Source organism: Schistocerca nitens, chromosome 1 (genome assembly GCF_023898315.1).
Source record: "Schistocerca nitens isolate TAMUIC-IGC-003100 chromosome 1, iqSchNite1.1, whole genome shotgun sequence".
Lineage (NCBI taxonomy): Eukaryota > Metazoa > Arthropoda > Insecta > Orthoptera > Acrididae > Schistocerca > Schistocerca nitens.
Window position 1 is genome coordinate 1255254157 of NC_064614.1, and position 26420 is coordinate 1255280576.

Sequence of the window (26420 nt, forward strand, 5' to 3'; positions counted from 1 at the left end):
AGTGACTGCAGGAAGATACAAGACGACTGAGACAAAATTTCCAGTTGGTCGTGATAAATGGCGACTAGCCCTAAATGTGGGAAAGTGTAAGTTAATGCGGATGAGTAGAAAGATCAGACCTGTAATGTTCAGGTAGAGTCTTGCTTGACACAGTCAAGTCGTTTAAATATCTGGGCTTAATGTTGCAAAGCGATATGAGGTGGAACGAGCATGTGAGAACTGTGGCAGGGAAGACGAATGGTCGACTTCGGTCTATTGGATGAATTATAGGAAAGAGTGGTTCACCTGTAAAGGTGACAGCACATAGGACGCTGGTGCGACGTATTCTTGAGCACTGCTCGAGTGTTTGGGTTTCGTAACAAGTGGGATTGAAGGAAAACATAGTAGAAACATTTAAGACGGGGACTGCTAGATTTGTTACCGGATGTTCGAACAACACGTAAGTGTTACGGAGATGCTTCGGGAACTGAAATGGGAATCCCTGGAGGGAAGGCGAGGTTCTTTTCGTGAAACATTATTGATAAAATCTTAAACATGGCTGCGAAAGAGCTACTGTGTAAATTTGAAGGAGCTGAAAAATCAGCCAACCATTTGCGAACAAAGGTTTACTAGCCCTTGACCTAGTTATTTGTAAAAATATCCTCTTCATAAGTAGTGGCCGTATTACATCACATGATGCACAATAGATTACATGAAGCCGAGCGGCTCTTGTCATGAACAAAATTGATACAACAAGAATTACTGAAAGCCATGGCTTTAGATAGCGCCAGACTACATATGTCGTACTTCAGAATGAATACTCATTAGTAAATGCCTACAGGTAGAGACTCTTGTCCATGAAATGAAATGATCGTACGGCATTGTTGGCCGGGAGGCCCCATACGGGGTGTTCGGCCACCGAAATTGCAAGTCCTTTTTAGCTGACGCCATTTCGGCGACTTGCGAGTCAATGATGATGAAATGATGATGAAAGACACACAACACCCACTCATCTCGATATACGAGGGCAGTTCAATAAGTAATGCAACACATTTTTTTTGTCGGCCAATTTTGGTTGAAAAAACCGGAAATTTCTTGTGGAATATTTTCAAACATTCCCGCTTCGTCTCGTATAGTTTCATTGACTTCCGACAGGTGGCAGCCCTGTACGGTGATGTTAAAATGGCGTCTGTAACGGATGTGCGTTGCAAACAACGGGCAGTGATTGAGTTTCTTTTGGCGGAAAACCAGGGCATCACAGATATTCATAGGCGCTTGCAGAATGTCTACGGTGATCTGGCAGTGGACAAAAGCACGGTGAGTCGTTGGGCAAAGCGTGTGTCATCATCGCCGCAAGGTCAAGCAAGACTGTGTGATCTCCCGCGTGCGGGCCGGCCGTGCACAGCTGTGACTCCTGCAATGGCGGAGTGTGCGAACACACTCGTTCGAGATGATCGACGGATCACCATCAAACAACTCAGTGCTCAACTTGACATCTCTGTTGGTAGTCCTGTCACAATTGTTCACCAGTTGGGATATTCAAAGGTTTGTTCCCGCTGGGTCCCTCGTTGTCTAACCGAACACCATAAAGAGCAAAGGAGAACCATCTGTGCGGAATTGCTTGCTCGTCATTTGGCTGAGGGTGACAATTTCTTGTCAAAGATTGTTACAGGCGATGAAACATGGGTTCATCACTTCGAACCTGAAACAAAACGGCAATCAATGGAGTGGCGCCACACCCACACCCCTACCAAGAAGAAGTTTAAAGCCATACCCTCAGCCGGTAAAGTCATGGTTACAGTCTTCTGGGACGCTGAAGGGGTTATTCTGTTCGATGTCCTTCCCCACGGTCAAACGATCAACTCTGAAGTGTATTGTGCTACTCTTCAGAAATTGAAGAAACGACTTCAGCGTGTTCGTAGGCACAAAAATCTGAACCAACTTCTCCTTCTTCATGACAACGCAAGACCTCACACAAGTCTTCGCACCCGAGAGGAGCTCACAAAACTTCAGTGGACTGTTCTTCCTCATGCACCCTACAGCCCCGATCTCGCACCGTCGGATTTCCATATGTTTGGCCCAATGAAGGACGCAATCCGTGGGAGGCACTACGCGGATGATGAAGAAGTTATTGATGCAGTACGACGTTGGCTCCGACATCGACCAGTGGAATGGTACCGTGCAGGCATACAGGCCCTCATTTCAAGGTGGCGTAAGGCCGTAGCAGTGAATGGAGATTACGTTGAAAAATAGTGTTGTGTACCTAAAAGATTGGGGAATAACCTGGTGTATTTCAATGCTGAATAAAACAACCCCTGTTTCAGAAAAAAAATGTGTTGCATTACTTATTGAACTGCCCTCGTAAAATTGTAATAGGCGTCACAGGATGAAATATCTGCGAAAGTTACTTGTAAATCATGCCAGAAACTAACGCCTTAGTTAGTCAGACAGTTAACGAAGATTACTTTTGAATACATTATGGGAGTGACAGTGATCAATGTGTTACAAATATTTACTATTAAAAGCAGTCTTGATCACAATTTATTTATTATGGTGACCAGTTTCGACCACTACTGTGATCATCTTCAGACCTACAAGTCGTGTACAAAGCTTTAATTAGAGGGCTAGATAAATTAAAAAAAATACATACAGTTATAAAAGTACATGAAGTTAAAAAAAATTGCAATCTACACACGAACTTCATATGCAATATTTCATAAATATGCACAACTATCTAGTATCGTATCTGTGCAGCATGTACCATACGCGTCAGCTAAAGATTATTGCAGCCTACCCATTGAAAATCGTTTCAATAAAGACATGTTGCTGCTCAATAGTACATCGTCTGACGTGACAGTCTTTGCCATTCCACTTTCGCAAGATCTTCGTTAGAAAGAAGCCTGCTGCCACACCTTTGCACTGGCGTTTATCCTCACCATGACAACCACTAGTTTGCCTATCGACTTTCCAACAACATCAGGGGAAAGAAGCCTGCTGCCTCATCTTTGGAACGGCGTCCTACTACACCATGGCAATCAGTGGCTCCAAATGGTTCACTAACAAGCCTTGAGCAGGCAACCTATGTACTGTCAAAACGAAGTTCATTTATCCTACATGTTTAAATATTTTTAACGTTTCTTAATTTACAATAGCTATTAAATAAGCTAAGTTTAGTGTGTGTTTATTTTTATTTCTTGACAATGTTCTTTAAACTAAGAAATTTTATATTTTTGTGGGACTTATAACTCACTGGTTAGTATTGACATCATATCGTGAGAAGTGGGTGGAGCCTCCCTTATATGTAGTAAGACGTGCACTGGCTTCTCTAGTAGTGATTCTCCAACAGAAGTAGGTTCTTACTCATTGGTTATTCATCGTTTTATAGCTTTATAACTTTATGTATTTTTTTTAAATTTATGTAGCCCTCTAATTAAAGCTTTGTACACGACTTGTAGGTCTGAAGATGATCACAGTAGTGGTCGAAACCGGTCACCATAATAAATAAATTGTGATCAAGACTGTTTTTAATAGAAAAAAAGTTAACTAAGAGCACAGCAGGTAGCTACAGGGAGTCAAGACCTTCCATTACTTAACATTGTCTATGTACAAGCAGTGCTATAATGTAGTTCAGACTTGATGATACTGAGGTTCTGAGACGTCGACTGGAACGCAGCTGGAGCCCTGTATATGCGACCTGTCGCAGTGCTGTATAGTATTTCTCTGAGCTGCTGCGTGTCTCCCCAGGGCACTGGCTCCGCTTCATTGCGTTCATCGCAAGGGAGACTCTCTGCACTGGTTAGGGTAGATATTTCATTAGGAGGATGAGATGCCGAGTTCTCCGTAAGGACAGGCCTCCTCGGAGACCTACAAGTACCTCTGCCGTTCCATCGCAGCCCTAGTTTAATATGCTGCGCCACAGGTCCCGAGAGACAAAGGGGCAGGGATAGAGAGAGAACGATGAGAGAGAAATTTCAGCGCAGCCCAAGGATGCTATCAGTAGGATAATTTGTTACGAACGAGCATTTTCAGTTACTTATTTATCCCGCTGCTATTTAGTATAGCATAAATAAATTGAAACGATCTGTAATGTAGAAAGTAACTTGTTTTTAGGATTGCGTAGCACAGTCAATTAAAAACACAGCCCTTTAAAGGGTCAGTTTGTTGTCCGTCTGTCTGTCTACCTGCCACTCTGTCCGGCTCATAAAAACACATCTCTTCAGGGACAGGTTAACGTGTCACTTTTAAATCGATGTCACGTATTAAGATATACGGTCCCTTGGCCTTATAAAGCACTGAAGCTTCTACGTAAACGCCATCAAAACATACGGCAGTTTATGTCACATACTTCGAGGATCGATAACTCACTCATCAAAACATATAGGGTACTTCCAGTTCACCTAGAATTTCGAAATCTGGCAAGAAGCTAGATCTTACTGTACAGGTAAAGGAAAAAAACGGAAGTTGTTAATTTGTAACTGTATCACAAGAGAAAAAATGATTTATTTGTTTGTGTGCCTGTCCGACTTTTAAGACGTCTTTTTGTCAGGAACAGATCGACTTATCGAGTTCAAATTTATGTCACATATTAAGGTCTCCAGTCCTTTGGCGGTGTGAATAAGTTAATGTTCCAAGTGAATGCAATACATAGATTTATATTTATGTCAAATATTTTGATTCTCGCAAATTCACTCAACTAAAACTATAGGTTACTTCCCGTTTAGCTATAATGATAAAATTTCAGAGAAAAGGGTTTCACAGTACAGATAAAGGGGAAAAACCGAAATTATTAAACTCTAAATATATCACAACAACAAAAATTATTATTGTTATTTCTTTTATTTTGTTATTCGACTGTCTGGCTATACGTCTGTTAAGACCATTCTCTCTCAGGAATGGGTAGACGTAAATGTTGCCCATATGTATATAGATAGCCGGAATAATTAAGTTTGTACAGAATCCTTGGTACGCTAGTCCATCTCACACTTATCCCGATTTCGTTTACATAGTTTTAATATGTGTACAATATTGGCTGAAATTTCTCCTGTCTCCCCAGAGTCTCACATCTCACAAACTTTCCATCGCTCCTGATTATAACGTACACGCGAGTGGTGGTGCAGGGGCGGCATCAGGGAAAAGTTGTAGTGAGGGTTGCCTTCATCAGGGGCGAGCATATATTCGGGAATAGTCGTGTTCTTCTCTTTTGATTCACAGGTCCTTACCGTACTCTTCTGCTGAGAAGATTAAGACGCCCTGAGGATAATCCTTCCTTTTGACTGAGAGGTTCTCAACCTATTGTTGCCCCACCCCGGGCCCCTCCTCCTCCTCCTCCGATTTTGTATCCCGCCTGGAAGGCGGCGCTTGGGTCTGTTCCTGTGTTCTGCAAAATAGGCCGAATGAAGGAAGCGAGTAGGAGTAGGAGAGGTAAAGCACTTCGGTACTGCGTGTAAAGTAAAAGCATATTTAACAGAGAATATTAGTCAATGACAAGTACGTAACTTTTGGTAAAGATGAGCATGTAGGTGCGAAGCCGATTTCCATGTATCAAAGCTATTAGTTACTAGTAGTTTGACAAACTATCATCGAAGTAACTGAGGCTAAGTCTGTAATGATTAGCCCCCTATGAAGTTGCTTGGTCATCTGCTGTTGATCAACTTGGCAGAAAGCAGAGCGGCGTTCGTTGAGGTCCACAGCGTCGGCTAGAGGGCGCTGTGGTCGGCGTAGTTCGTCCGCTCTCGTAGTGCCAACCTATGAGCGTGCACCTACTTTGTGGCGTTGGAACTATCGACGCCTCAACCGATGCGAACCTACCTTTGATGTCTATTTGACTGAATAATTAATTAAATCTATCAATTAATTAAATCCACACTCTAAGAACCCCAACCTTTCCTCCCCCTACCAGAAAATGACTATAAAAACTGTGGTGTCACCGCCAGACACCACACTTGCTAGGTGGTAGCTTTAAATCGGCCGCGGTCCATTAGTACATGTCGGACCCGCGTGTCGCCACTGGCAGTGATCGCAGATCGAGCGCCACCACACGGCAGGTCTCGAGAGACGGACTAGCACTCGCCCCAGTTGTACGACGACGTTGCTAGCGACTACACTGACGAAGCCTTTCTCTCATTTGCCGAGAGACAGTTAGAATAGCCTTCAGCTAAGTTAATGGCTACGACCTACCAAGGCGCCATTTGTAACATTACTTGTATCTAAAGAGTCTCACTTGTATCGCCACAATCTCTAGACGTATCATCAAGAATGCTGTATACAGGATGGATTAAAGTTAAGTAGTCCAGAAGCTACGTACTTTTCTTTATAGCATTCATTACGTATCCTGTTTCAGACCTCACTCCATCCTTCGTGAGTTAGCGCGTGCATCTTGGCCGCCTCTTTCAATTAGTGTGCGTAGTGTTGGCAAGTCTGCCGACACTACAAAAACCATCAGTTGATTGGTCATTTGCGGGAAATCGAGTGCAATGTACAGATTATTGTTTTAACTATTTAGGCTACAATGTTTATTAATTTATTTATTCATTTTGAAGAATTTGATGGGAAATTGATTGCTGTGCTGGAGAGAAAGGATCTCCCGACAGAAAATCGAATCATATAGCATAGGATATACTGTTAATTTTTAAAATTCATTTTGCAGGGGCTGAATCTCACTTTTATTTGAGAGGAGAAGCTCTCATCCAGCAACTACATGTCCTAACTACATAATTACACCGCTGAAAATTGGAGGTGTCGTCTTATTCGAAAATTTCATATGTGTACTCACTGAGCTAGTGCATGGTGCCACCACCAGACGATATCCCACACACCTACCCTCCACCCTCATCCCACTCCACACATCCCAGAAAAAATTGCTTGGAAAAAGACTCAGTCTGTACTGGAGAGGAAGGATTCCATGTGTGTGAAATCTTATGGGACTTAGCTGCTAAGGTCACGTGTCCCTAAGCTTACACACTACTGAACCTAAATTATTCTAAGGACAAACACACACACCCATGCCTGAGGGAGGACTCGAACCTCCACCGGGAGCAGCTGCACAGTCCATGACTGCAGCGCCTTAGAGCGCTCGGCTAATCCTGCGCGGCATGAAATTTAAGTCAAAGTCAATAGTACGTTGATACATACTATTTATTTAATCAGTTTGTGGGAGATGGGGTTCCCCCACTTGACTACATCCCTCATCCTTGTTACCCATTGTTTAATTACTGTAATGACCAGGGAATGGAATGAAGTGTGGTACAGTAGCTGCAAGTATGTGGTTGAGTGGAGAGAGATGATTCCAAAAATCAGACAGCTTTTCTAATAGAGATTGTAACCCTATCAGCTACTCATGTGTGTGCCTGTAGAACCAAGACTGCTATGCAGGGTGACGGTATCATAGTTGTTATGATTGTGTTATGTTGCCGGCGGTAGAATCCTTCTGGGGTCGGTTTCAAATATCAGTTCTAAATAGTGTTCCTCGAAAAGAACATCGTCTTCTCTCCAGGGATTCCCATTTGAAATATTTGGTGAGAGTAATCCAATTACTAAAAAAGCAAAATTTCTCTCCATGCAAACTGACTCTCATGTTCAATTTAATTAATTAGGGGGTCAATTTGATATCAGTGATATGCTGCCTGATGGGTGGGGGTGATGGCTAGAGCACCAAAGATATAACACTTCACTTGGCGTTTTATTAGTTGGCGCGATATCTCTTAACGATGTTTGAATCTGCCGCTTACACACGGAGAGAAGACCGTCATAATAAAAACAGATGTATTACTGATCTTATAAATCAATACATAGTATAAACCTTATATTTACAACTTCTCTATGCTGTTACCTTATGAGGGAGTCTGGAAGTGAGGAGGCGACCTGTGACAGTGATAGATCTTAGCTCTCCAACATGAGCCAAAAATGAGTTTCTATTGTAGTCCTTTGATGCAGGTCTTGACAGATGAGACAAGATATTTTTCTACCTGATGAGAGAATACTTAGAGGGAATATAGCGTACTCCATATTCCAGTAAACGATTTTCACAACAAGCAACGATACTTTAGCGATATGAAAGCGCGTGTATTATCGTATTTTTTTCTATTTTCGAGAATAACTCGTATAAAAGAGAAAAATCTACATTTGTCATGAGAAATTCCATTTGTATGGTTGACAACATAGCTGCCTCGTATTGGGCAAAGTAGGTTTTTCAAACTGGTGGGTTTATGATGGTATGGAATTGTTAAGAACTACTGTTTACGTTGAAGCTGCAGCTGCTTGTTTCACGGTGCAGCGCAGCTGACTGCGGAGATGATCACCTGGTGTTGGGAACCAGAAGTAAAGGATTAGCTCAGCCTTGGCCGGGTACAAAGAATCCACTAACCAGTCTGATCCTGCCCATAGCAGTAAGGCCTTGCAACGTGACCCGTGTGATAAGTGCGCGTGACACTATCATAGGTGTGTATTTTGTGTGAGAGAAGATTCAAAGTGTTGGATGTTTGCAATGAATCCCTACAACTCCAATCATCCATGGAAGCCCTCCATGGCCGGGGGTGGTACACTCTGGCACACATGCCCATAAGCGACTGTGGCTGTAGTTGCAATAGTAATTTCCTCTGGTCCCTGAATGTATGTGCTGGCAGTGTATGAGCGGACAGACGTTCTGTGTGTGGCCCTCTGGGAGGGGAGTGTGCAACATGTCCAAGCGTTTCAGCGATCTCTGACATCCACTCACAGCAGCTACGGCTATAGCTTGGTTCGTGGTTTAAGTGTGTCATGTCAAGCGCTTTTCAATACACTGCAGTGGACTCTGTCTTGTAGTCGTATTTGTTGTCGTTTCCATTCTATCACGCTGCAAGGCCTTCCCCCTCCTTCCGAACTCTGGGCTCTGTCTTGCAGTGTTACTTGCTGTTGTTTCTATTCTTTCACACAGTAGAACCATCCTCTCTCCTTCCGAAAGTAGCAGGAAAACCAATTCAGGAATGTATAGTAGTTTTAAAACCACAGTCGTGATGTCAAATTCCCGATTGATCAATTTATTGTTTCTGATAGTAGTATTGCATGAGGCACAGGTGGGCATGGCCGGCGTGGGTGTGGGTCTCTCTTCCATGTGGTGTAAACGGGGCTACACTGCAGACGGCGGGCAGCGTGATTCGTGATCGAGAGTTTGTGTGATCGTTAGGACTTTTTTTTCCACCAAATATGTTCAGTGGAAATGTTGTGATGGAGGAGTGTATTCACGCTCTCAAATGTAAGTGCGTACAAGACTTTGGATGTATTCAGTGCTAAGATTTACTTGTGACAGAAATGTCATTACTTGATTTGCATAATGTTTGCATGTGATACTCAAACGCTGAAAATGTGCTTTATTACGAAGGAGGAGAGTCACTGTAAACGTCTGCGGGTGTTGGTGGCGTTTTGATGTTTACCGTACCACATACAACCGTCAAGCGTCATGCGCATTACCGTCGGCTAGTCCAAAAACAAAAACCGTATCTCGTTGTTCTTCAAACGAATATTGTGCCACCATGCTTACTGTACGACTATGTCGCAGGCGGTCGCAGGTTCGAATCCTGCCTCGGGCATGGATGTGTGTGATGTTTTAAGGTTAGTTAGATTTAATTAGTTCTAAGTTCTAGGCGACTGATGACCTCAGAAGTTAAGTCGCATAGTGCTCAGAGCCATTTGAACAATATGTCGCAGGTGACGTGTGTGTGCTCCGACGCGAAATATTACGTGTGAATGCCTCTGACGTGGGATGGAGACAAACAGCAACAGCTATTTCACACGTGTGCGTATCGTGTTGGGGCAGTGACGGCGTGAGGGACGTTTGAATGTGTGAACCGACAACAATAGCGCTTCACGTCAACTGACGAACGGCCAATCAGGAGCGTGGCACCAAGTTTCCGTAGATTAAAAATGGTGCGTTGTCGACCTACACAACATCAGTAATTTTGCGTTCTACTGGCAGCAGCTATCCGGGTTTAAAATGTTTCTCCACCCTTATTTTATATACACTCCTGGAAATGGAAAAAAGAACACATTGACACCGGTGTGTCAGACCCACCATACTTGCTCCGGACACTGCGAGAGGGCTGTATAAGCAATGATCACACGCACGGCACAGCGGACACACCAGGAACCGCGGTGTTGGCCGTCGAATGGCGCTAGCTGCGCAGCATTTGTGCACCGCCGCCGTCAGTGTCAGCCAGTTTGCCGTGGCATACGGAGCTCCATCGCAGTCTTTAACACTGCTAGCATGCCGCGACAGCGTGGACGTCAACCGTATGTGCAGTTGACGGACTTTGAGCGAGGGCGTAAGTGGGCATGCGGGAGGCCGGGTGGACGTACCGCCGAATTGCTCAACACGTGGGGCGTGAGGTCTCCACAGTACATCGATATTGTCGCCAGTGGTCGGCGGAAGGTGCACGTGCCCGTCGACCTGGGACCGGACCGCAGCGACGCACGGATGCACGCCAAGACCGTAGGATCCTACGCAGTGCCGTAGGGGACAACACCACCACTTCCCAGCAAATTAGGGACACTGTTGCTCCTGGGGTATCGGCGAGGACCATTCGCAACCGTCTCCATGAAGCTGGGCTACGGTCCCGCACACCGTTAGGCCGTCTTCCGCTCACGCCCCAACAGCGTGCAGCCCGCCTCCAGTGCTGTCGCGACAGGCGTGAATGGAGGGACGAATGGAGACGTGTCGTCTTCAGCGATGAGAGTCGCTTCTGCCTTGGTGCCAATGATGGTCGTATGCGTGTTTGGCGCCGTGCAGGTGAGCGCCACAATCAGGACTGCATACGACCGAGGCACACAGGGCCCACACCCGGCATCATGGTGTGGGGAGCGATCTCCTACACTGGCCGTACACCACTGGTGATCGTCGAGGGAACACTGATTAGTGCACGGTACATCCAAACCGTCATCGAACCCAACGTTCTACCATTCCTAGACCGGCAAGGGAACTTGCTGTTCCAACAGGACAATGCACGTCCGCATGTATCCCGTGCCACCCAACGTGCTCTAGAAGATGTAAGTCAACTACCCTGGCCAGCAAGATCTCCGGATCTGTCTCCCATTGAGCATGTTTGGGACTGGATGAAGCGTCGTCTCACGCGGTCTACACGTCCAGCACGAACGCTGGTCCAACTGAGGCGCCAGGTGGAAATGGCATGGCAAGCCGTTCCACAGGACTACATCCAGCATCTCTACTATCGTCTCCATGGGAGAATAGCAGCCTGCATTGCTGCGAAAGGTGGATATACACTGTACTAGTGCCGACATTGTGCATGCTCTGTTGCCTGTGTCTATGTGCCTGTGGTTCTGTCAGTGTGATCATGTGATGTATCTGACCCCAAGAATGTGTCAATAAAGTTTCCCCTTCCTGGGACAATGAATTCACGGTGTTCTTATTTCAATTTCCAGGAATATATATATATATATATATATATATATATATATATATATATATATATATATATATATTGGGTGTTTCAAAAATGACCGGTATATTTGAAACGGCAATACAAACTAAACGAGCAGCGATAGAAATACACCGTTTGTTGCAATATGCATGAGACAACAGTACATTTTCAGGCAGACAAACTTTCGAAATTACAGTAGTTACAATTGTCAATAACAGATGGCGCTGCGGTCTGGGAAACTCTATAGTACGATATTTTCCACATATCCACCATGCGTAGCAATAATATGGCGTAGTCTTTGAATGAAATTACCCGTAACCTTTGACAAGGTGTCTGGCGGAATGGCTTCACATGCAGATGAGATGTACTGCTTCAGCTGTTCAATTGTTTCTGAATTCTGGCGGTACACCTGGTCTTTCAAGTGTCCCCACAGAAAGAAGTCACAAGGGTTCATGTCTGGCGAATAGGGAGGCCAATCCACGCCGCCTCCTGTATGTTTCGGATAGCCCAAAGCAATCACACGATCATCGAAATATTCATTCAGGAAATTAAAGACGTCGGCCGTGCGATGTGGCCGCGCACCATCTTGCATAAACCATGAGGTGTTCGCAGTGTCGTCTAAGGCACTTTGTACCGCCACAAATTCACGAAGAATGTCCAGATAGCGTGATGCAGTAATCGTTTCGGATCTGAAAAATGGGCCAATGATTCCTTAGGAAGAAATGGCGGCCCAGACCAGTACTTTTGAGGATGCAGGGACGATGGGACTGCAACACGGGGCTTTTTGGTTACCCATATGCGCCAGTTCTGTTTATTGACGAAGCCGTCCAGGTAAAAATAAGCGTCGTCAGTAAACCAAATGCTGCCCACATGCATATCGCCGTCATCAATCCTGTGCACTATATCGTTAGCGAATGTCTCTCGTGCAGCAATGGTAGCGGCGCTGAGGGGTTGCCGTGTTTGAATTTTGTATGGATAGAGGTGTAAACTCCGGCGCATGAGACGATACGTGGACGTTGGCGTCATTTGGACCGCAGCTGCAGCACGGCGAACGGAAACCCGAGGCCGCTGTTGGATCACCTGCTGCACTAGCTGCGCGTTGCCCTCGGTGGTTGCCGTACGCGGTCGCCCTACCTTTCTAGCACGTTCATCCATCACGTTCCCAGTCCGTTGAAATTTTTCAAACAGATCCTTTATTGTATCTCTTTTCGGTCCTTTGGTTACATTAAACCTCCGTTGCAAACTTCGTCTTGTTGCAACAACACTGTGTTCTAGGCGGTGGAATTCCAACACGAGAAAAATCCTCTGTTCTAAGGAATAAACCATGTTGTCCACAGCACACTTGCACGTTGTGAACAGCACACGCTTACAGCAGAAAGACGACGTACAGAATGGCGCACCCACAGACTGCGTTGTCTTCTATCTCTTTCACATCACTTGCAGCGCCATCTGTTGTTGAAAATTGTAACTACTGTAATTTCGAAAGTTTGTCCGCCTGAAAATGTACTGTTGTCCCAAGCATATTGCAACAAACGGTGTATTTCTATCGCTGCTCGTTTAGTTTTTATTGCCGTTTCAAATATACCGGTCATACATATATAATGCGTGTATGCGAATTTTTGTCAGTGTGTGCAAGTCTGCGTGTGTGTGTCTAAGTCGTTGTATAATTTTTGGACTATTGATCCACAGGAATTTAAGTTACGTAACTCTCTAGTGAACTGTAGCTGTTTAGATACGTTTCCTGTTGTGTTTTTTATTGTGTTTTAAAGGTTTCGACATTTAGCGATCTTCAGTCTAGAGTGACAACTTTGCAGAGCAGATGTTGAAGTAAGTTAACATTTTTCAAGTTCATACTTTGCGTCCATCACAGCTAAAATAGTTCCACAGTGAAGTAACTTCATCTCTTGCTGTCGTCTGTTTTTTTTTTCTGAGCTAGTCCTGACTGTTATGGTTAATGTCATATTATACAACTCTTACGCATTTTGACACAGTGAGGGATTGTGCCTGCAGTGTGCTGACACAATGAGAAATAGCTGCTGTCTGGAGAAAGCTAAAAGTTGCGCTGGCCGTGGGTGACAAGCTTAAGGTTGCTGTGTCGTCGCCAATGGACACAACCGAAACTGGCGCACTGCGACAGTTTCCCGCTGGCGCCATGGGCTGCGCTTTGAAGTTCTCCGCCAATCACAAGCGCGGCCGTCAGTAATCTTCGCTTCAGCACTGCCAGTGAGATGGATTGCCGCGTCATGACAAGCGGCAGACACAGACAGAAACAGCGATCGTATTCGGCGTTGACGTACGACAAGTCTGGTACGGAGTTCGAGATTTGCTGTTCGTAGTAGACATCAGCCTGCGAGACTTCGTCTACGAGTGGAGTCGCTAATAATCTTCGCCGAGAGGCACGTTTTTACTACAGCGGTTGACAGTGTGGGGCCCAAGACGTACATAGTCTTGTTGACATGGTATTCAGTAATACACGCCGTGACAAGCTACTGAATAATTGTATCTGTCCGTAAGTACATCCACCGAGTTGCTGTACAACTTTAGTTGAGTATCGCAGCTCAGTAAAGTGTAGATGTGTGTGTTGCAAATTAGTTTGCACTGTCCATCCACTTCGGAGCATCTAAACCTATTACTATACGTGCAACCTGTTCTACCAGGTGACCCACACACACCATCTGGCGACGAGAATTTCACTCTACTATTCCTTGCTCGCTTGTTCGTTAACTTTGGGCTTGAGGAAATTTTCTGTTACAGGTTGGTGCTCTTCGTGATTGCTATTTATTTGCAGTGTTGCTTTAGTTCATAAGTTAGTTTCAGGATTTATTGTGTGTTTGTATTAGCCTTCGTTTATCATGTCAAATCCATCGTTCCAGGCCTCTCATACGCCGCTCTCACAATTAACGGCGCCACCGCTCGATCTAAGTCAGCTTCTTCAGTTATGCGGTCAATGAAGCAGTTTACGGAAATGATGGAGGCGTTCATCCAAACGCAGATGGCAGAAGGTGAGATATAGAATCAACGTCCGTCACCCACTGCACAGCTACAAGCCGCACAGCCTTCGCTGCTTCCTCCATTTCGACAGTTTGAATGAGAAAAGCAAGTCTGGTCGGAATATTTGCCTGTTTTTTAAGCATATTAGTCACTCACCAAATTAAAGGTACTGTGAAGCAGTCTTTTTTACGTCCGCCGTTGGTGTCGCCGTTTACTGTATTCGCGTTAAGGTATTTCCTACTAAGAGGTGAGAACTAGTTAGCTACGAGGAGCTGACAACCAGGAACAAATTTTACGACGATAAGATCAAAGTGGCAGCTGCCAGATTTAAATTCTTTAGGTTCATGAAACAACCACGTCAAACGTACAGTCAATGCGTAACAGATCTGCAGGGACTCACAAGGCAGTGAAAATGTGTGTGTGAATGTGGAATATACTACAGTGACTTGACGATTCGTGATGCTAGTACTTAAAACATGGATGATAGTAGAATCCGTGAACAAATATTAAAATACCCTGACTGCTCGATGCAACAGGTTTCGTAGATTATACACTTTCAAGATTCGCGTGACTGCGCAGTTGGTAGTTTTAAAGTAGGGAACATTCGTCGTGTAGGCTCAGGAAATAACATAGCGTGACAATTAAGCAGCCCACGTCGAAGGAAAACAGAGAGCGGCCAAGTCGGATAGGCCACAGCTCGCCACGTAAATAACCTTACCGGAAATCTGTCGGCGTGAAATCTTGCCCGCACTGTTTAGAATCTCACAAACGTGACCGATGCCCTACGCGCTAAGCGACTTCTTTTGCATGCGATACGAATGAGCACATTATAGCTTTCGGAAGAGGACAAAGAGTTCCGCTCAGAACAAACGCCCATATAGCTCGAACTTTCAAGTTCGAGTTGTTCACTGCGAGCCGAAGTGCGAAGCTACTTTGAGCACAACAGTGAAACTGAGCAATACAGAGAATCAGATGCTTCTTCAGTGCAGCGCCGCTGCAATACACTTCTTGTGTACCTTCTTACTGCTGGCCAAAGTATTCAGTTTCAGTTAGGCACGGCTGCTTCAGGGTCTTTGCTATATCAGAATACTTATGATCTGCTTGGCATACCTAAGTGACAGGAGTAAACAACTACGCTGACATCGTACAACGGACAGGATGTTCCAGTATTAGGTTCTTGTAGTCTTCCTGCTGTCTATCAAAATTTGCAAAAAAAAAAAGTGTCATTCCAGGTAGAGTGTTCATGGGACAGTGCCAATATTTTTGGCCTTGTCTGCTTAACTTGCTGTTGTGTTGTAGACTGTGTGCCAGGAACTACTTCACTTGCCTCCAGAGACAGCGTCGCTGAGTTGTGTGACGAATTTAAAAATTTGGATGCTGAGTGTATGTCACTAACACACGCACGGCACTTTAAAAATTCATGCGCATCTGCACCAACGATCCTTCAACGCTATCTGGAGCAACTAACTGCATCTGTGACTACAAATCTTGCTGCTCTTGTGACGACGGGAGACAATGCACAGGCCCCCTTTTGAAGAACTCTCACTGTACCAAACACACTCCGTGAACATGTTGCTAACGAAAGTGCACAGTGGCAGGGAAACGCCGTCATTGCACCCATCATAGCCAGTTTTTGGGCATCCCTTTTAGTTCCCGTGAAGAAACCTTCAGGTAAATTGAGAGTCTGCACAGACTTTAAAGCGACAGTGAATCAATCAGGCAGCAGTTGATTCATTCACACTGCCGCGACCTGATAAGCATATGTACCGCTTCGGAACAGGTCACTACATCATAAAGATCGATTTGCGCGATGCCCCTACCTACAGATTTCATTAGAGCAGTCACAGGAAGTGTTTGTGTTTAATACGCACAAGGCACTTTATCAATTTCTTCGCTTGCCTTTCGGTAGCGCATCTGCACCGGTGATCTTTCAATGCTGTCTGAAACAATTAACTGTATCTGTCCCTTTATGTACAAATTACTTGGATGACATTCCGATATTAGGCCTCATGGCGGGAGATAGAGCGTCCGCAGTGCCATATTACGAAAAGACTTAAAAACAATATTTATGAAGAAAGACATTCATAAATTAAATAATATATTTTTTTCATGTAGCCGTAAAACAATAATTTCTCTGTCGAGAAATGCTAAGAAATGCAATGCAAAGAAATATAACAAAGTGATCTAAAGAGACGACAAGATACGCTCTTTTGTTAATTTTTTTAGTCGTCTTCACTTCTTCTCTTGTCTTTATTGTGTATCGACGGACATCTTTCGAGTGCTGGCAAATGTAAGCATATTTGTATGAGTTAAGCATATAATATAATGATTTAATATTATTGTGCACTTTTAATTTGTAAGAGGTGATCCCGATTTCATGTCCGCCTTCCTTGAATTAACCTGCATTCAAGTAATTTACAGCTCAACAATCGCAGCGGCCGATGCAGCCAACGACGCCATTACGTGGCGATATTAACTGAAAAATTAGCGGAAGCGGAAAACTCGCCCGCTATTAACATAATATTAATTTTTCTCCACAGCCGCACGAAGTTGCAGAAATACGTAGCTTTAAGACTCTTATTTTCAGTACCATAGCCGAGACCCAGAGCCAGGACTCTAACTACAATACAATGGTTAACGGAGGTAAGAAAAATACTCTCGCGCGTGTGTGGGCCGCAATTGTAATTAATAACTAAAGATCTTTTGCTTTAAAGTGAACTGACTAGCCGAGGAAATTAATATGAAAAGTTTATTACATTGTACAACTTATATGCTCATGTTTTAAGATTCAGCGAGTCTAACATTCATTAACGTAACAAATAATTTAAGATTAATATTGTTAAAAAGGAGAACTTCAGGAAAGCATTTAATCGTAAAATCAAAATTAAATGAAATATCATTTTTATTAAGGCCCACCACGTAAGTCGGCAACAATCAAAAAATAATAATAACAATAATAATATATTAAATTACGACGGCCGACGGACGCGAGAGAGAGCACGTCTGTATCCGCATAACCTGTTTAAATAATTGCCAGAGGCAGGTCTAAAATGTAACAAAGCAAATAAGTGTTCTTCCAGATTTAGGTTACGTGATCAATTCCAAAGGTATTCATCCGATGCAGTCATACATGCAGGCTAGTCGTTACCTCAAACCACGACGAAATCTTTCTGAATTGCAATTGGTACTAGGGAAGCTGACCTACTACATCTCTTCATTCCTGAGGCAGTTCAAATTGCGGCAACCTTACATCGTCTTCGACGAAAGAATGTACCTTTCGTGTGGTCCAACGAATGTGACATTGTGTTTCAGAAATTGAAAGACCATTTGCTCAGAGATCATTGTGTGGTCCATTTAGATCCTCCCAAACCAGCTGTCTTAGCCACGGACGCATCATCGTACGCCATTGGCACCGTCCTTTCGCACGGAATTTTTTCTGCAAACAGACCAATAGCTTTCGCACCCAAACCTCCCAACAAGGCTCAGACCGATTAGCCGCAGATATAGAAGGAGGCTCATGCAGTCATTTGTTGGGTGACTAAATTTCATCAGTACCTGTATGGATGGGAATTATAGTTAGTCACTGACGACAAACAGCTGCAGTAGCACTTCAGTTCGGCCAAGACTATTCCAAACTGCACTGCACAAAAATTGCAACGATCTTTTTCTCTCGCGGCATCAGTACAAAATAATATACAGGCCCACATCCAACTATACCGATGCTGATATGCTCTCGCGTCTTCCCATGGGACCTAGTGCAGACTTTGACACATCAGAAGCATCATGTTGTCACATGGATACACAGGAGTTATATTATCTGCACCAAATTCCCTTAGATCACCAGAGGATGGCTTAGACAATGACAGTGGACCTGGAGTGGAAGATTTTGCTGCACTACACCGGCATTGGTTAGCGTCGCTCAGTGAAACAAAGCATTAGCTCGGTGACCTGCCGAAGCTTTGAACGTTGTCATGACTTGTCAGTTGTTCAAGGTGTTATTTTGTCATGCGCTGAATCAGAACATTCATGTACGGTGATCCCAAAGGCTGTCCAGAGACAGCTTGCTCCAGCAGTGGTCCTGATGAAACAATTAGCTCACAAACATCTACATTTTGTTCGCGATGAACGCTCAAATAGAACACGTGACGGAACAGTGCCATGCTTGTGCAGAACACAAGGCAGCCTCTCAACAACGTTTCTTTGATGGGCCAAATTTAGGCGCCTTGGCAGCGTGTTCATTTGGGCTATGTCGGGCCCTACTGGGACATTCGTTGGCTGATTGTCGTCGGTACATACAGCGAGTTTCCCTTTGTCGTGCCCATAAATTCAACGGCAACGCATTGCACACTCCAATCTTTGCAGTCCATATTTCGCAATGAAAGTCTTCCAGATATGTTAATGGCTGGCAATAGACATAATCTCAGTCGCCATAATTTGATGACTTTTGTGTAACCAAAGGCATTCGTCACATTAACATCACTATCGCCTTTTCACCTTCAATTAAATGGAGAAGTGGGGCGCCTCATGAGCACTTCCAAACATTAGATATACAAACTATGCATCAACCACACACGGGAAGAAGCTTTGCAGCCCTTCCTTTTATCTTATAGCTCTCAGCCCCGCCGCGACCCTTCACCAATGGATTGTCCCATGCATGGTACCGCCACACACTGCTTCAGCTTCTGCACTAAATACAGAGACTGGGGCCTGCTCTACACATTCAGGCAACATATAAAGAAGCTAAACAACAAATTTAAGGCATCCGGGAGACCTGGGGGCGCGTTAGCACCGTAAAATCAGTAAGTAGATATCTGTTTCTTCTACAGGGTCCAGGAGGCTTGCATCGGCGGCACAAGAACCAACTTCAGCCTTGTAACTAGCTTGATCCTGCGCCTAGTCTTTGTTTACAGATTCGTTACCTGTGGAGATGATGCTGCGTGCGCTCCATTTGGGGCCTGGACCCAGCGCCCGAGCCAGCAGTGAGTGGGCAACAGATGTCTTCAAAGGGTAGTAGACTCCACTCTGCGGCCTGCCGAGGGGCCACCATCCGACATCACGACGCCGTTGCAGGTCAACCCCATGAAGATTGCACTCCTTTGCCATATGCAGGAATGTTCCTTCTGCCTCTTTTTCTGGCTTGTCGCAAGGCAAAATCCAGGTCACGAATGGAGGCTTGGCACCAGCCAGAGACTCAGCTCCTGTTCCATCATCACTTGCTACATCCACACCACCTCCCCCCCCCTCTCCCTTTCGTACCAGAAAAGAGTACTACAGAACGAACATGAGCAGGTAAAGGGATAGGGGGGGGGGGGCTATAGTGTCGTGTCCACGCCAGTGGATGCAACCATAGCTGGCACACTGACAACTTCTGGATGGTGCCAAAGGTGGCCCTTGGGAGTTCGCCACTAACCACAACCACCGCCCAATTAGCCATCTCCCCGTCACCGCTAATGAGATAGGCTTCTGCTTTATTATTAGCAGCGACCACGGGCAGCAACGGGGTTAATATTCGGCGTTGACGTATGACAGTTGTAGTGTGGAATTCCAGCTGCTTTGTACTTCGTAGTAGAGGTCAACCCACAACACTTAGTCTACAAGCAGAGTGGCCTATAACCTTCACATATGGACTAGTGGTTACTACAGTGATTTACAGCCTATCGCCAAGGACGGACATACTAGAAATCTTCTTGACATTGTAGTCAATAATACACACCGTTACAGGCCTTTGCTTAGTTGTACCTGTCTGCAAGCACATTCAACGAGTTGCTGTACAACTTAAGGTAACTATCGCAGTGTGTGTGTCACCAATTTGTTTGCACTGTCACAGTTCCTGCGTCCACTTCGGAGCACCTAAACCTAATACGGCACGTGTGATCCATTCTACCCAGACGACCTGTACACACCTGTGGCTCTAATTTTCAGCGATTTTGTGGCTCCAGTAGTAAAACGTCCTACACCTCTTCCGTGGCATTAAAAACCTTTTAACCCTGTTCTCACTGCACCTTCTCAAGTGGGATTTCTCCCTCGCGCCTGAGTGGCAGACAGTGGTAGTTTTTCGTACCTCTGGGTGGAGGAAAAATGTGGGAGCTGGGCGTCTGGCTACCTCCTTAGCCCTCAGCAAGAGGGCTACGTGCCGTCCACCGCTCATACCACAGTCGAGCCAGAGTGGTATACGTCTGCCATTGCACCAGTATTTTCCTGCACAATTTGGACAAGTGCAAACGATCGGTATCCTAGTCATTGGAGCCTAAATGATGTGCAGTTAATGGAGACTCAGAGGCAACAGGCCAGTCGGGACGGAAAGCCAGTGTGGACACAGTATGTTTCCCTGATGGTCTCGCCTTAGATGTGGGGGATGCTCTGGGTGCAACTGGCTGTAAATCCTGGTTCATGTCTCCTCCAACGACGACTACCGTTTGTTTTCTGAGGCCATCGTTGGTTCCTATAGGTCGTTGTGATTGACTAGATCTAGTGAAGGCTGCTAGCGTTACACATGGAGTTCAGACGGATCTCTGTTTGCAGCTTTGTCCTCATAATCGATCGCAAATTTCTGGATTGGAATCGACTGGACTAAATCTGACTGTTAGATATATTGCGAAGACATCACATGCGAATATCTCGACCTCCACCTCTGGATGGAGAATTGTGTGCACCTGTCAATAGGTTTCACGTTCACTACATGTATATCAATCTACTCTGGTAGCGGAGTGCGGATGGTGTGCACATAGGGATTTCTTTGGCAATAATAACCCCTAGCACCCTTTGGATCAGTGATGTATTGCTTAGCGAAGTCCAATATAAATTATTTACGTTACTTTTAGATATCGTTCATAATCGGACTTCGGTAAGAGAAAACTTTTTGTGTAATTTGCAAACTGCAGCAGCACCTATGGTAAGGTCCCAGAATTAGAATAGTTAATTCAAGAGTGTAAGACAGAGATGATTTCGAAACGAAACTGTAAACTGTAAGCATTTACATTTTTAGAAGTACACTCTGATCATTATTTATCAGATATAAAGCTCAGATTATAACTGAATAGGTAGTACAAAAACAGAAACAGGGGGACGGCACATGGATAAATTGAAAGAATCGGAAAATTTGTAGAGAATTTCAAAGGAGCATTAGCAACGATTAACTGAAACAGAGAAACGAAGTACAATAGAACACGAACGTGTATCTTTGAGTTATGAAATTGTGAAGACAGCACAGGATCAAGTAGCGAATAAGACAAAATTTAGTGGAAATCTTTGATAATATATAGCATTTATTTCAATGACTTATGTAGAAAATTCACTCAGTGGCACAGGCTGAAGGAAATACAGACACCTAGAAAGCGAGATAAAGCGCAAAATGTAAGGCTCTGGAAGCAGACGTAACTAAGGAAGAGATGGATGTCTTTGCAAAAATTGAGGTCTTTGAGTTAAAGAAATGCACCAATGTGAATATCAAATGATCAGATAGCCAGACAGTAGCAGGCAAACAGGGGAATACTAGAAAAGTTACAAGGAATAGACTGCAGAAGGCGACTACAAGGGAACCAAATATTGAACCCTACAAGACGATAAAATCGTAAGCGATCAACTGTCATATAAAATCCTTTTACACTATTTTCGCAACACACAACTGATACTAAACTATCCGCAACCTGTACAGGCTATGATGTCGCACATAAGCAACCACAAGAACAACCAGCAGAACAAACTCTGACATCGATTTCAGGCTATTCACTGCCCCCTGCCTCCCAAATGCTACACCAGCCACTACAATAACCAACAATGGACAAAGGTTCTACGTTAATATAAGACAGTTTATTTTTAAGTAACATTTCTCTGTATGTACGTATGTATGTATAACCGCCAGATGATTAACAGAACATGTTCTAAATTTGTTCTATTATGTTACATGGAACATAAAACAATTAAAAGTGACTGGTAGCAGAAATTACAGATAAATAATTAGTTCGAAGTGTTTTCGTCCTACCTCTATGATGCATGTGACAAAAAGGTTGCCACGAGCCTTAGAAGCTCTCTACATTTCCATTCCTTTTATTGCTGAATCTGCTCTGTATTTCCAGCACTAGTTAACCATTGGAAAATTAACAAAATGTCGAAATTGCAGTTGTGATTAAAGTAACACAGGTGCAATCAGTGGCTTACATCAAGTCTTCTATTATATATATACACCATCAACACTAAACTCGCTCCGAAACGAGATGGAAAAACTTCTTAAGACAGTGTTGAAATCGCAAGAAAGAACAATTCCTTGTGCTATATTTACCAATCAAATTATTATCATTTGTATCTGAATTTGTTTATAACAACAGTAAAGAAACATACGATGCATCATGTCTTGTGCCTTGAGATCTGTTACAAAATGAGCATATTTGATATACACATGAACAGACTACCTATTTTTTTACAATAAAATTATATATTATGTTTGCTCAGTGCCAAAGTAAAGAGTTCTCCAAAGTGATACGTAAAGCTTAGCTGCACCATGAATTATTTATTCTTTTAAAGTCAACGTTTACGCTCATTTAATAAAATATTTTTTACATAGTTCACAACTGGCAGGAGAAAGTAAGGATGGTCAATTGACTAGCAATCACTGTTTCCGTTTGTGCAGAGTGTAATATTTAGTTTTATGTCAGTATTTTAACAACGTGTAACTAAAAGGGCATTAATTTTCTATTTAAATACGTATAACTTTCGTGGCCAAAAATCTGAAAATCTTTGAACTGTATTTGGAATGGTGGTCACGCATTCGACTATTTTGACTTGGGCTGTCGGTCACGCGAGGGAGCAGGCACAGCATTCAGCGGGGTCTTCTGATCGCCGTCGTTCGTCGGGTAAGTTGGAATGAGCTCGCGCGGCCTATGAGCCAAGTGTGTATTGAGCTACTGTCGTGGGATGCAGTTAGATTGGACGTATTCATTTCCGTGCATCAGTTTCCTATCTGATGACGCATATTTATCGTGAATTTTTGTAGACTTTTGATACTGAACGTTAATGATTTTGAACTCGTCTTCAGACAGACCTGCTGTAACTGTTCAGTGCAGCAAATTTGTTCAGGTCAACGTGTTGGTGCAGTGCACAGTGCCATTGGGACAAGTACATCATTGCAAGTGTACACACTGTTTATGTTGACTGCGCTGCTATATGAAGTTATTTTTGTCTCACAGTATAAAATATTACCTTCTGTAAGACCAGCATTCAGTACAATGTGTTTTCTTGAGGTAAGTGAAACTCATTGAATATACTATTGTTGTGAGAGTACAACCATGTTCTAACGTACTACTCCTATTTCATGTTTTTCTTCTTTATGGCCAGCAGCATATTATATATGTGTCATAACTACATCGTTATTAGAATAGATACTCCAAAATAGCTGCTTATAATAACAAATCCTTATTTACGACCGATAGTTCCGGCATTTCTCGACATTGTCAAGTACGTTTAGACTGATGTGACGATCATATCACGTCCTTAGTGAGCTGTCTTCTCACTGTCACTGTTTGCATAAGGTGGTAAATGACGTAATTACTGTGTAATAGTAGTTTGACAGCTCCCCTCTCACGACTGGAGTCGAACTGTAAAGCTACTGTCACATCGCAATTATGGTTTTGTTTTCAATCCATTACATCATTGACTAACTCATCCAAACCACTACAATTATATGACAGTTCACTAATGACGTGATATTGACGTAACAACGGTCTATGCATATTGACAATGGCATTAAAAGCCGGAACTGTCTGTCGTAAATAAAGTTTTGTTATAAAAAGCAGCTATTTTGAGGCATCTATTCTAATAATATATTTGATGTTATTTAGTACATCATATTTATTTGTGTTTTCCAATTTCTGAACTTATTATTCCCCAGGCCTAGGCTTTTATGATTCTAAAGATTTAGCAGGTCATCTCGCAACATTGCACAACGGGCTGCTAGAGTAGTATCAGAGCCACTAAATCAATCTACAGCTGGGGACTCTGCCACCGGTGGTTGAACAGTAATAAATTAAAATTACCAAATATGCAGCAACCAGTCGCAAAATCATGTTTTATTTATTCACTTTTGCAAATCGATTTCAACTGATTAATAGCCATCATCGGTACTTTCAACAAATATGTGCCATGAGTAGTAATACTGCCTTAAGCAGAGGTCAAACATAAAGTGATCACTTTATGTTGGAACTCTGCTTAAGACAGTAATAGTATCAGGGCATATATTGGTCGAAAGCACCGATTATGGCTATTAATTAGCTGAAATCGATTTGCAAAAGTGAATAAATAAAACATGATTTTGCGACTGGTTGCTACATATTTGATAATTTTATGGTTTACGGTCGCTGCACTACTTAGGAACCACATGGAGCCCACCATTCAGTAATAAATTAGTTTGAATGACAGTTAAGTTGGACTATAAGATTTTATTACCACAAATCCACACAAGTACGTTGCAGTGGCCATGATAAAACTTCATCTACTATGCCTTCTCTTCAATTTCTAGATGCCTAGGAATTGTGAAACCTCCTCTAGAACATGCATAATGTCAAAACATACAAGGAGGTGCGTCAGAGTTCACTTCATAGAGAAGCTGGAAGAACAGACGATGAATAGACATTTCGAATGAGCTGTTGAGGTATGAACACGGAAGTGATTAGCAATATTAATATTATGCTCAACTGCTTAGTTATGAATTCGTAGAAACTGATAAACTAATAACGCGATCAATTGAAGGAAATTCTGTTTTGGCTGTCATATCAGATGCAAATGCAGATGCAGATGCAGATGCAGATGCAGATGCAGATGCAGATGCAGATGAACAATCGAGCTCTCATTCCTGTTTCTGGGCAATTAATGCCCCAGAAGTTATTACTAAACAAATTACTTAAAATGACGCTCCATTGATTTTCGAATCTTTTTGGTCACGCTAGGGATAGCAGAAAAAAGCGTTGTTTGGATCGATTTCTTTGCAGTTTTCACTCTCAGACCTGGCAAAATTCCCCTAACATTACACCACCGCTCCCGCCGTTCCATTCTGTTGGGACAAAACAACCTCGAGAAGCACACCGATCCCCAGAGTCCCAATAGCAAAAGAAAACTCAGGACAGAATCTTTACTTTATTTTCATTATCCAGTTTCGTTCTCGTCGCGATATGGGACACGGTGGGGGAGATGTCAACAAACGTCAATCGTGGAGGATCTAAGTTGTTAAACAAAGCATCTAATTTAATTCCATGTTTCATGAAACATTCCTATCACATTGTGCACATCACATTCATTTTGCATATTTTATTTCAGCTTCGAATACTAAATTAGGCGGGGAAGTTTTTGTTTGAGTAGCTTGTATGGTACTGGACGCCTGCCGTTGGTGTTCCTAAATAGTAGGAGTAGCTAGAAGCTATCACTGACATTAAAACGGAATGTTTTGCTAATTACGATGCACACACCTTGCTACCTTGCTGAGAACCGTTTCGGAGAGTGACCACCACATGCTAATGTCTACCGGTGGAATCTTCATGACCAATAATGCCCTAGGTAACCAGTTTTCATTTCTCCCATAATAGTTGCTGCGAAATCCTTACGCAACAGTTATTTTATTGCCCTTTTTTATTTGTATAGTTTCTTGAATTCACTGAGTACGTATTCCACTAATTTAAACCCCTATTCAGCAAGGAGATATTCTGTGAAACATATAACTTCAATATACTTAATAATTCCTAACGACCCTAACATGTCTCAAATGGACCTGTGTTTATTGTGGCGTTCGTACCCGGGACAGTGCTATTCCATTCCGACTGAAAATATCTATCAGACACAAGTTCTTACTTAACTGTCCACTTGTGGTCTTCCGGCTCCTGACTAACTAAATAGTAGCATCTACGAAGTGCACATGTGTCAAAAGAACATGAAATTATATTATTATGATCGTAATTATTATCATCATCATCATTATTATTATGATATATTAAAACAAGGTGTGAGGGTAACATATTAACAACTTGTTGAGTTTGTGGGAAAAGAGAGGCACATATGCAG